An 11,607-nucleotide genomic window follows, 5' to 3' on the forward strand; every position below is an offset into this window, starting at 1 on the left:
TCCCAATTTCTGTGCTCCAGTTTTTGCATCTTTTCTTGACATGTCATTTTATGTTTGTGGTTTGCAATTTGTCATCCAGTCTTATAGCGTTGTGCGCCTTATACTGTTTTTAGCATCTTGGTTTTTCTGTTTCATAATCCTCCTTGAGTCTGTTTCGTATTCCTCCATGAGAGCCAGTGTGGCGTAGTGGCTAAGAGGCGTGGTTTGGAGTGGTGGAGTCTGATCTGGAGAACCGGGTTTGGTTCCCCTCTCCTCCACATGAGTGGCGGAGGCTAGTCTGGTGAAATGGATTTGTTTCCCCACTCCTCCACATGAAGCCAGCTGGGTGACCTGGGGCTAGTCACACTCTCTGAGCCCCACCTACCTCATAGGGTGTCTGTTGTGGGGAGAGGAAGGGAAGGTGATGGTAAGCCGGTTTGATTCTTCCTTAAGCGGTAGGAAAAGTCAGCATATAACAAATCAACTCTTCTCCTTCTTCTTCTTGAGTCTCTGTGAGAAAGGGCCACGATAAATGAAGTAAATAATCCATTCCAGCAAGATAGTGTATATTTCCATACTCAAAAGGATTCACATTAGAAGACCCGGGGGGGGGGAGAGAGAGATTTGTCAGAACGGTGTCTTGTGATGTCATGACATCATTTCTGGCCACCTAACCAGAAACAATGTCACCACATCGCAAAACTCTCTAGTATTCACTGGAAACTCTATGGTAACTATCGAGTAACAAGGTGGCATCGCTTCTGATTGCACAGTCAAAAATGACATCATGACGTTGCACACTGCCGTTCTGCCCCCGCATTTTTAAATTTACCGTTATTTACGGTCCTCCTTTCTCACGGGGACTCAGGCCGGATTATACAGAGAGAGACAATGCAATCAACATGATTCAGCAAACGATGAAATCGGATTTGGGTTGTAGATCCCACCAGAACTCGAAAAAAAAACAGAACTGAAGCTAAGCGTAAATGGGAACACATTAATGATGCAAAATTACCCAACAGAATCCAACCCAGAGCAAAATATACACAGTAGGACAACCCATATTCCCCATCAGTTTATCCAAGTAACTTTGTGAAGCCTTTTCTAACAGTGCTACCCTATTGCCTGCATAGAAAAGCCAGTGTGGTGTAGTGGATAAGAGCGGTGGCTTGGAGCAGTGGACTCTGATCTGGAGAATCGGGTTTGATTCCCCACTCCTCCACATGAGCGGCAGAGGCTAATCTGGTGAACTGGATTTGTTTCCCCACTCCTCCACATGAAGCCAGCTGGGTGACCTTGGGCTAGTCACAGCTCTCTCACCCCCCCACCTACCTCACAGGATGTCTGTTGTGGGGAGGGGAAGGGAAGGTGATTGTAAGCTGGTGGCAGAGAAAGTTGGCATATAAAAACCAACTCTTCTTCTTCTTCTCTTGAATAACTAGGGTTGCCAGGTGCCCGCTGGTGGCGGGCAAACCCCCGGCCATTTACCCCTCTGCCTGAGGGTTGGCAGGCAAATGTGCACACGTGCGTGCATACTGTGCGCGTCACTTCCAGTTTAGAACCGGAAGTTCCACCTCGCGAGGGGCCTTATACCTCTTAGTTTGAGTAGTAAAGGGCTGCTTTACCACTCAAACTAAGCGGTAAAGGCCCTTTGCGAGGCGGCACTTCAAGTTCTAAACCGGAAATGATGTATGTGCGTCGAAGCATGCGCATGCATGCACACACACTTCTCGACAACAGCCTCCTGCTGGAGGAGAGGAGGGACCTGGCAACCCTTTGAATAACTCAGTTTTGCATACTTTGCAGAAAGCCCGGAGAGAGGGAACCTTCCTGACCTCCTTAGGCAGGCCGTTCCACAAGGCAGGGGCCACAACAGAGAAGTCACGTGTACGGGAAGTTGTTGCCTGTGCCCATTGGCAGGTTGGCATCTACAGAAAACCTTGCTCGGCTAGGAGAAACTGTCATGGTGGATTGTAAGGGGAGAGACGGTCTTGCAGATATGAGGGTCCACTGCCATGAAGGGCTTTGTATGTGGCAGCCAATACTTTAAATTGAGCCCAGTAACTGATGGGCAGCCAGTGGGGTGACTGAAGAATGGGGGTAGATCAGATCAGATCAAGTTTATTGTATAAGGCCATAGGCCGTTACAATCTAAAAGAATATAACAACAAGTTAAAATATACAAAACCAGAATCATTAAAAGGATACAAAAATTAAGCAATTAAAATACGCCCATTCGGCTCTTTCCTTCTTTACCACCTTGTGTGATTTGCTTTGCCCTGATTTTCTTGGCCCCCAGGCCAAACTGCGCCATTTTTCAGGAAATATAAGGGTCCCTATCTGATAACAAATAGATTAACCTGCCAACATCAGATGGTAATTGTGACGCTAAAAGAATGTCTGCCAAAAACTTGTTCTGGGGCTCAGTATATAAAGGACAGGCCAGAACATAATGGGGGAGATCTTCTACTGAACCACCACGTATACAAATGCTTTGAGCCAGAGGGTTTTTTTTTTTAAAAAAAAACACCCTGCAAGTAGCAAAGAATGGGAGTAATATACGTCTCCGTCTAGCTCCCGATAATAGCCGAGCTGCAGCATTCTACACCAAAGGGAGTTTCTAAACTGATTTTGAGGGGAGACCAACGTTCAGTGCATCACAGTAGTCTAGCCTTGATGTCCCCGTGGCATAGAACCAGGGGGCCAGACGAGCCGTATCAAGGTGAGGGGCCATTTTTCGAGCTAGGCGGAGTTGGAAGAAAGCCTTTTTTTTGCAACTGCATTAATTCGCTTCTCCAGCAATAACACTGGGTCCGGAATGACCCCAAGGCTCTTAACTGAGTCGGCAAGGGTCAGCTGAACCCCATCAAAAGTTGGAAGCATAATGTCCTTCAAGACCAATGCCTTCCCAATCCCAACCAGCATTACTTCAGTCTTTCCAGGGATCCGTTTCAATTTGTTCACTCTTAGCTATTTCATCACAGCTGCCAGGCAGCAGTTTAGGACTACCACATCACAAGGAGATTGGATAAGGATATGGGGAGGGGCCGCAGCTCAGTGGTAGAGCCTCTGCTTGGCATGCAGAAGGTCCCAGGTTTAATCCCTGGCATATCCCATTAAAGGGACTAGGCAAGTAGGTGATGTGAAAGACCTCAGCCTGAGACCCTGGAGAGCCGCTGCCGGTCTGAGCAGACAATACTGACTTTGATGCACCAAGGGTCTGATTCAGTATAAGGCAGCTTCATGTGTTCATGTGTGTTCATGTATAGTTGTGAATCATCTGCATACTGACCACAGCCAACCCCAAAACGATGAATGACTTGGGCCTAAGAGCTTTACATAAAGTAGAGCATGGGGGATATGATTGAACGCTGTGGAACCCCATAGGACAGGTCCCACGCTGATCATAACTGGTCTCCAATGGCAATTCTTTGGGTCTGGTCCATGAGGAATGGTTTCAGCCAGTCCAATGCACAGCCCTTGATGCCTGCTTCTACCTCCAGGTGCCTCAACAAGATGGGGTGGTCCACTGTGTCAAAGGCTCAGTGGCAGAGCATCTGCTTGGCATGCAGAGGGTCCCAGGTTCAATCCCCAGCATCTCCAGTTAAAGGGACTAGGCAAGTAGGTGATGTGAAAGACCTCTGCCTGAGACCCTGGAGAGCCGCTGCCGCTCTGAGTAGGCAGTACTGACTTTGATGGACCGAGGGTCTGATTCAGTGTAAGGCAGCTTCATGAGTTCAAAACCAGTAGGAGCAACATGGAGGCCTGATCTTTGTCTACATGTAGACAGAGGTCATCAACTAAATCCAGCAGAACGCTCCCTGTCCCATCGCCCAGGCTGAAACCAGACCAAAAAGGGTCCAGGGCAGATGAAGTTATCCAAGAAGACCTGGAATTGGTCTACTACTGCTTTTTTAATCGTTTTGCCTAGGAAGGGCAGGTTAGAAACAGGGCAATAATTAGCTACTTCATTTTTCTGTAGTGATTTTTTTTAGTAGCGGACGGATAACTGCCTCGTTGGTCAAAAGAAGATACCCTGAGTTAGTGACTGGTTTATAATAGATACTAAGGATTTATTGATGTGGTCTTTACCTGATTTTAGAAGCCAGGATGGGCAAAGATCCAAGCACAAGTACTGTTTTTCACTGATGCCAGGAGCTTGTCAACATCCATCACGGAAATTGGGTCAAAGTGGCCCATAAATAGAAAAGGCGGTATATTAGGCAGTTCTTCCGGTGAACCTATGTTACAGTCTAAATCGGAGCGTATTCATAATATTTTATCGGGGGGGGGGGGGACTTTGCAAAAGTATCACAACTAACTGTCCGGTTGTTGCACAACGAAGGCTCAGTTTTAGGAGTCAGCTGATGCTGTGTTACCTTAAACAGTTGGGATGGTCATGAACTAGCTGATGCAATAGTAGCAGAGAAGTACCATTTCTTAGCCACTGTCGCTGCCACTTCATAGGACTTACAGTGAGCTGTGTAATGCGATCTGTCAGATTCAGTAGGAGTTCTCTGCCAGTGCCGCTCTAGACATCTCCCAGCTCTTTTCAGAATACCCTGCTCCATGGTAAACCAGGGGGCTGGGTTTCATGGGAGAAGCCATCGAGGGGCTTGTTGATAGCTTCAAGGAGCTTCAAATTCCATGCTTCTTCTGCAGCCTCCACGTGTTTGGGATCCTAAAATCTCCTAGAGCAGGGGTGTCGAACTCAATTGTTACACGGGCTGGATATGACATAGATGTCGTTTGGTTTGGCCGGGCCATGCCTCGCCAGCCCACATCGAGAGTGTGGGGGTGGTTGCCTCAGCTGGCTCGCAGGCCGGATAAGAGCTCTCGAGGGGCCGGATCCAGCCCGCGGGCCTTAGGTTTGACACCCCTGTCCTAGAGCATTCTGGGACCAGAAGGAGTCATAAGCCTCTGTGGGGGACCGTTTTAACCGGGGGGCCCTCTTCTGTGGGGTGTTGGAGCCACATTGACCTTGGTTTTGAGTAGGTAGTGGTCAGACCATGGTTAGGGTTGCCAACCTCCAGGTAATAGCTGGAGATCCCCTGCTATTACAACTGATCTCCAGCCGATAGAGATCAGTTCACCTGGAGAAAATGGCCACTTTGGCAATTGGATTCTATGGCATTGAAGTCCCTCCCCTCCCTAAACCCCGCCCTCCTCAGGCTTCTCCCCAAAAACCTCCTGCCGGTGGCGGAGAGGGACCTGGCAACCCTAACCATGGTTCAGAGCGAATCTCCAGCCCTAAAACCAAACCTTCCCTCAAAGATTCAGTACAAAAGATTAGGTCCGAGGAGTGGCCTCTTTCATGTGTTGGACCAGTGACAATTTGGGAGAGACCCAAGGCAAAGAAGCTATAAAATCCTGGGCCAGCCCTGCTGAAGTATCCTTGACAGTACAACTTTTGCATGACTTGAATTTTTGAACTAGACGAGTGTCCTTCTAGAACTGTACCCCCCAACCCCAGATCTGCCCATTTTGTGTCTGTTTTCACTTGGGGAGGGAGAACTCCCTGCTTCATTTCATCGGGCTTTGTCAAAGACAATTGTGACTTTTAAAATTGTGACCTTTGTGTGTGTGTGTTTTGTAATTGGTTTTTTTATTTGTCTTGTTTTCAGTGTGTGTGTGTGTGTGTGTGTGTGTTTTAATTGTTTGATTTATGTTGTAAGCCGCCTTGAGTTCTGCAAGGAAGAAAGGCAGCTAATGAATTTTAAACTAAATAATTTAAAAAGAGAACTTCCAAATAAAGCAGTGCTCTCTAAGAACATAAGAAGATCTCTGCCGGATCTGACCAGGGGTCCATCTAATCCAGCATCCTGTCTCCCATAATGGCCAACCAAATACTCTGGAGGGCCAACGAAGAGGGCATAGAGGCTGAGGCTTTCCTCCAATGTTGCCCTCTACCATTGGCATTCACAGGTTTACTGCCTCTGAATATGGAGGTTCCTTTTTGTCTCTATGCCTAGCTGCCACTGATGGACCTCTCCTCCATGAAATCTGTCTAACCCCCTTTCAAAGCCATCTATGCCTATGGTTGTTTATGCATGGGTCCTTTCACTCACATTTATCCCTGGTCTGTCTTGGTTGTTTGTTGGAGTTATGTATGAGTTTTTTGTCCATTAGAGATGACCTCGCGGCCAGCCCTCACAAATCCTGAGAGTTCCCGTTCCTCTGTTAACCCAATTCTTCCCACTCCCCTGAGCTCAGCCCGGGTGAAATCCCCATACATAAGGCAAAGCACGGGACACCCAAGCTTAGTTTCGCTCACAGCCAATTACAAAGCAGCGGGTAAAGAGGTGGGGATTCAAATGCTTCCTGCTTCCTGGGAGCTCTTTCTGAGCATAAGAAAGGCCTTTTAAAACTGAGGGTTGGATTTCTCCCCCACCCCTTGAAGATTGCTCCATTTTTTGTTTTGTTTTTTGTTCTTAAAATGCTTTTTTATGCAGCAATTGGGTTTTGGGAGTGGGGGAATTTTCTCTCACAGTAAGCTCTACAAAGTAAGCCAATTACAAAGCAGCATTTAAAGGGGAGGGGACTTGATTTGCGCTTGGAGACTGCTGGTGCAGAGATTCCTAACAGGAAAGTGTGGGTCCAGCAAGCAACGAACCACAGGTAAAACTCCCATGCATAAATGACCCATGGCCACCACAACCTCCAGTGGCAATGAAGCCCACAAATTAATTAATCAATTACTCATTGGGTATAGTTTTAGAGGGTAGCCACGCTGGTCTGCAGCAGAACAGCTAGAATCGAGTCCAGTAGCACCTTAGAGACCAGCAAGATTTTCTGGGTATATGTTTCGAGAGTCAAAGCTCCCTTATCTGACAAAGGGAGCTTTGACCCTGAAAAGCTTACACCCCAAAAATCTTGTTGTTGGCCTCTAAGGTGCTACTGGACTCAAATCTAGGTGTTCATAGAATCATAGATTTGGAAAGGACCACCAGGGTCATCTAGTCCAACCCCCTGCACAATGCAGGAAATTCACAACTACCTCACCCCTACACCCCCAGTGACCCCTGCCCATGCCCAGAAGATGGCCAAGATGCCCTGCCTCTCATGATCTGCCTAAGGTCATAGAATCAGCATTGCTGACAGATGGCCATCTAGACTCATCTTAAAAACCTCCAGGGGAGGAGAGCTCACCACCTCCTGAGGAAGCCTGTTCCACTGAGGAACCTCTCGAACTGTTAGAAAATTCATCCTAATGTCTAGACGGAAACTCTTCTGATTTAATTTCAACCGTTGGTTTTGGTCCGACCTTCTGGGGCAACAGAAAACAACTCGGCACCCTCCTCTATATGACTGCCCTTCAAGTACTTGAAGATGGTTATCACATCACCTCCCAGTCTTCTCCTTTCCAGGCTAAACATACCCAGCTCCTTCAACCTTTCTTCATGGGACTTTCCTTCATTAAGTATTTTATCCTGTGCCTATCGCTCTTCAATTCTCGTTGGGTGTTCCTGAGTTCAAGTATGTCGAGAGAGGGAGAAAAAGCCCCCTCTATCAATCGTCTACTCCCCATTAATAATTTTATAAACCTCTATCATGCCCCTTCTCAGCCCTCTTTTTTCTAAACTAAAATGTCTCTGTATTAATCAGGGGGACCAGGAAAGAGGGTTATTTGAAGGACAACATATCTTGACCCAAACCTTCTTCGGAAAGCCCACTCTGAATCAGTTTGAGAACCTTTTGTGTAGGGGGAAAACAATAGCTCTAACTTTCCGGAGTTTGCTTAACCAAGAGATGAGTGGTGATTCTCTGTTTCTAATTCACGCTTGGTGAATGTCACCCTCCCAATACCCATTCATAAGAACGAATGCCCTTCCCCAGTTATGACTGAATCAGTACACTGTCCCTGTCCACCCCAGCGGTGGCAAGAGACCACCCAGATCAGCCACAGACCCTGTAGTTCCTTCGCCGTGTTTGGTTCCGGCTTGACGCATCACTTCCCCTTGCCTCGTACGCGCTATAATTGTCACTTCTATAAAATCTGCCTGCTGTAGAAGAAACAGTCAGTCTGCCCAAGGAGGAGATGTTTGGCTTTTCAAGTTGGGCACAGATGAAACCAGCATGGCATAGTAGTGAACGTGTCAGACGAGGATCTAGGCGAGCCAGGTTCAAATCCCCATTGTGCCATGAAGGTTTCTGGAATCCGGATGACCTTGGGCCAGTCGCACTCTCTATCTCTCTTTCTCTCTCTCTCTCTCAGCCTGACCCACCTCACAGGGTTGGTGTGAAGCGAAAATGGAGGGAGACCAATGAATGCCGCCCTCAGCTCCTTGAGACAGCGTGCTGTAGTGGTTAAGAGTGGCAGACTCGAATCTGGAGAACTAGGTTTGATTCCCCACTCCTCCACAGGAAGCCAGCTTGGGCCAGTCACAGTTCTCTCAGAACTCTCTCAGCCTCACCTACCTCACAAGGTGCCTGTTGTGGGGGAGGGGTTGATTGTAAGCCACTTTGAGACTCCTTTCAGTAGAGAAAAGCAGGGTATAAAAACCAACTCTTCTTCTCTGTTTCTAATTCTTCTCTGTTTCTAATCTTGTACCTATTGCTTTTCTGTTCTCATTGGGTGCCCCTGAGTTCAAGTGGGCGTGAACAGACTGCTGGACTTGATGGACCTTGATCTGATCCAGCATGGCTTTTCTTACGTTCTTGGTGAAATGATGGGATTAAAAAGTACTACCTGAATATTTCGATGACTCGCATTCGCATGGAGGGAAGAGCTGGATTGTGCTCACAGTCCCTACCCCCCTCTCAATGTCCATACACCAATGTGTTCCATGTTCCATGCTCAGAACTCTTCCTTCGTGATGTAGACTGGCTCCGCATGTTCACATGATTCCTCTGCCCCCTAAGTGGTTTTGAAGGTTTGAGAAAAGTTTGAGATCCTCCAAGAAGGATTGCTTACCATCATTAAGTCACGTCTAGGTGATACATTGTTCTTCAGAAAGTCCAGATGAACTGGCGTGCACGAATGGAAGTGAAAAACAGAACTGGGAAGTTCCATTCTCTTGTGCTAGACTGGCCCAATAGCTAGAAAACTTAGGCATGGCGTAAATAAAATAATCAACAAAACAGAAGTCCTGAGAAATATTTGATTCCCCATTTTTTTAAATCATAGAATCATAGAGTTTGAAGAGACCACCAGGGTCATTTAGTCCAACCTGTGCACAGTGCAGGAAATTCGCAACTACCTCCCCCCACACCGCCAGTGACCCCTACTTCATGCTCAGAAGATAGCCCAGATGCCCTCCTCTCATTATCTGCCTAAGGTCATAGAATCAGCCTTGCTGACAGATGGCCATCTAGCCTCTGCTTAAAAACCTCCAGGGAAGGAGAGCTCACCACCTCCCGAGGAAGCCTGTTCCACTGAGTGAATGTATGCAAACGTTAATGTAGTCAGAACCCACCCTGGCCCTGCCGCAACTTGGGTGGAAGACTCCTTGGAGGAAAAGGAAGACCTCTCAAAGACTATGAACCCCCCCCCATAGCCCCCACAATACCCAAGGCTTCCTGAATCCAAGTCTCCAGGGGAAGACCTCTTGCCTTTTCTAACACAGCCAGTTCATGCTCAAATGCAAGAGGAACAAGAACATCTGGATTCTATCAGTTGACCCATCCGTCTCCTGCACCCTCTGGACGTCAGGAACCAAGAGGGCAGAGCGCCAGATCCAGGGGAAGGAGCACGTGCCTGATGGCTCAAGGCATCCAGCAGTCCAGTCTCATTAAGGAGGAGAGCAATGCTCTCTAGAACAGTGGTCCCCAACATGATGACCATTGGTGCCGTGGTCCCTCCAACACCTTTCCTGGGGCTCACCAAGACGTTTTAGAAAGTAGGCGGGTCTAGGTGGAGCATTTGTCCAGCAGGGCTTCTCATTGGCCGCTGGAGATCTGATTGGCTGTACCGATTAAAAGGCATTCAGTTAAACAGAGCTTCTGCCTGGCATGTTGAAGACTTACTATGACAGCTAGGCATAGCCTTGCTCCGTGATGTTTTCTAGATGGCTCTGCCTCCTGCGGCAGCCATTTTCTCATTGCGCTCACCCCCCAGTGTCAGAATTCCAGAGTTCCCCGCGGGCTCAAAAAGGTTGGGGACCCCTGCTCTCAAACTTTGCAGGGGAGGGGATGTGGCTCAGTGGTAGAGCATCTGCTTGGAGTGCAGAAGGTCCCAGCTCAATCCCCGGCATTTCCAGTTAAAGGGTCTAGGCAGGTAGGAGATGTGAGAGACCTCTCTGCCTGAGACCTTGGAGAGCCGCCACCGGTCTGAGCAGACAATACTGACTTTGATGGACCAAGGGTCTGATTCAATATAAGGCAGCTTCATGTGTTCGTGTGTTCAATCCTGGACCCAGCTCTGGCTACAAGATGAGATTAGTTTCTCAGCAGCCTGCATCAGGCTTCTGTTGAGCTCTAGACTTCACTCGCTCAAGGGCTCTCTTCCCTAGCTAAGTCTCTGTGTAGCAAGGCTCCTGGTCCTGTCCAAGGGCTCCAGCCTGACCTGATCAGAGCTGCCTGCCAGAGACCTCATGCCTTTTCCACTGGTTGTCCAGGCGGAGCATAGGACTAGTGGCAAGTTTGTTCGTTCATTCATTCATTCATTCATTCATTCATTCATTCACCTTTAATAGGCATAGTTCAAAAGACATCTCATACAGATTCTCACGATCAAAAACAAATCACACCAACCAAGGATAAACAGCCAGGGCCCCTGTCAGGCTCAGAAATATACAAAATATATAAAATACAATAAATATAGAATATATAAAATATACCACATTATAGAAATTAAACAAAGGTTAAAATGATCTGCCTATCTAGCCGGCAGTAATACAATAAACAATAATCATCATAATCATTGACCATTCACTAGATAAAGCCGCAATCACAACTGCAACTTAAAATATTAGACAGGCTTCATGGATCCCCGTCTCAATAACGTTGCCAAAAATTTTGCAACTTAAGCAGTTGTTTCAGGCTTAGCATCAGACAATAGAACTAATAACATTTGGCTTTTATTATTGACTATTTCGGTATCAAGCAGATCTAATAGACAGGCATTACGAGGGCCCTCACCCAGGCGGCATTCCAATGTAATGTGTAATATTTCAAGGTAGCGAAATTTTGTTTAGAAGCAATGAAAATTCATCGTCTTAGAACAGCGCAATTGACAGATGTGTCCCAGCTGTAATTCCTTTTTTAAATGTTTTTAAAATGTTTTATGACTCGGACTGTAATTCTTTGATTGTAAGAATCTATTAGTCCATGCTTTCCGTTTTATCATGTTTTGACTGGCTAAGTGCCGCAAATAAATTATCTCTCTATCTATGTAATATTCCAATATAATAAGTTCATTCCTTATTATACGACGCCAGCAGAGATGCCCCGGGCACAGTCTGGCTGCCCACAAAGCAAAACATGATAGCACCCCCTCCTTTATTTCACAGGTTCTCACACTAACCTTAGTACATATTACACACTGGTGAAGGGACCCTATCTACTATCAATAGAAAAGAGCAAGAGTCCAGCATGGTGTAGTGGTTAAGAGCGGTGGTCTGGAGAGGTGGTCTCTGATCTGGAGAACCCGGTTTGATTCCCCACTCCTCCACATGAGTGGCAGAGGCT

The sequence above is a fragment of the Euleptes europaea genome, chromosome 3, assembly GCF_029931775.1.
Source record: "Euleptes europaea isolate rEulEur1 chromosome 3, rEulEur1.hap1, whole genome shotgun sequence".
Classification (NCBI taxonomy): domain Eukaryota; kingdom Metazoa; phylum Chordata; class Lepidosauria; order Squamata; family Sphaerodactylidae; genus Euleptes; species Euleptes europaea.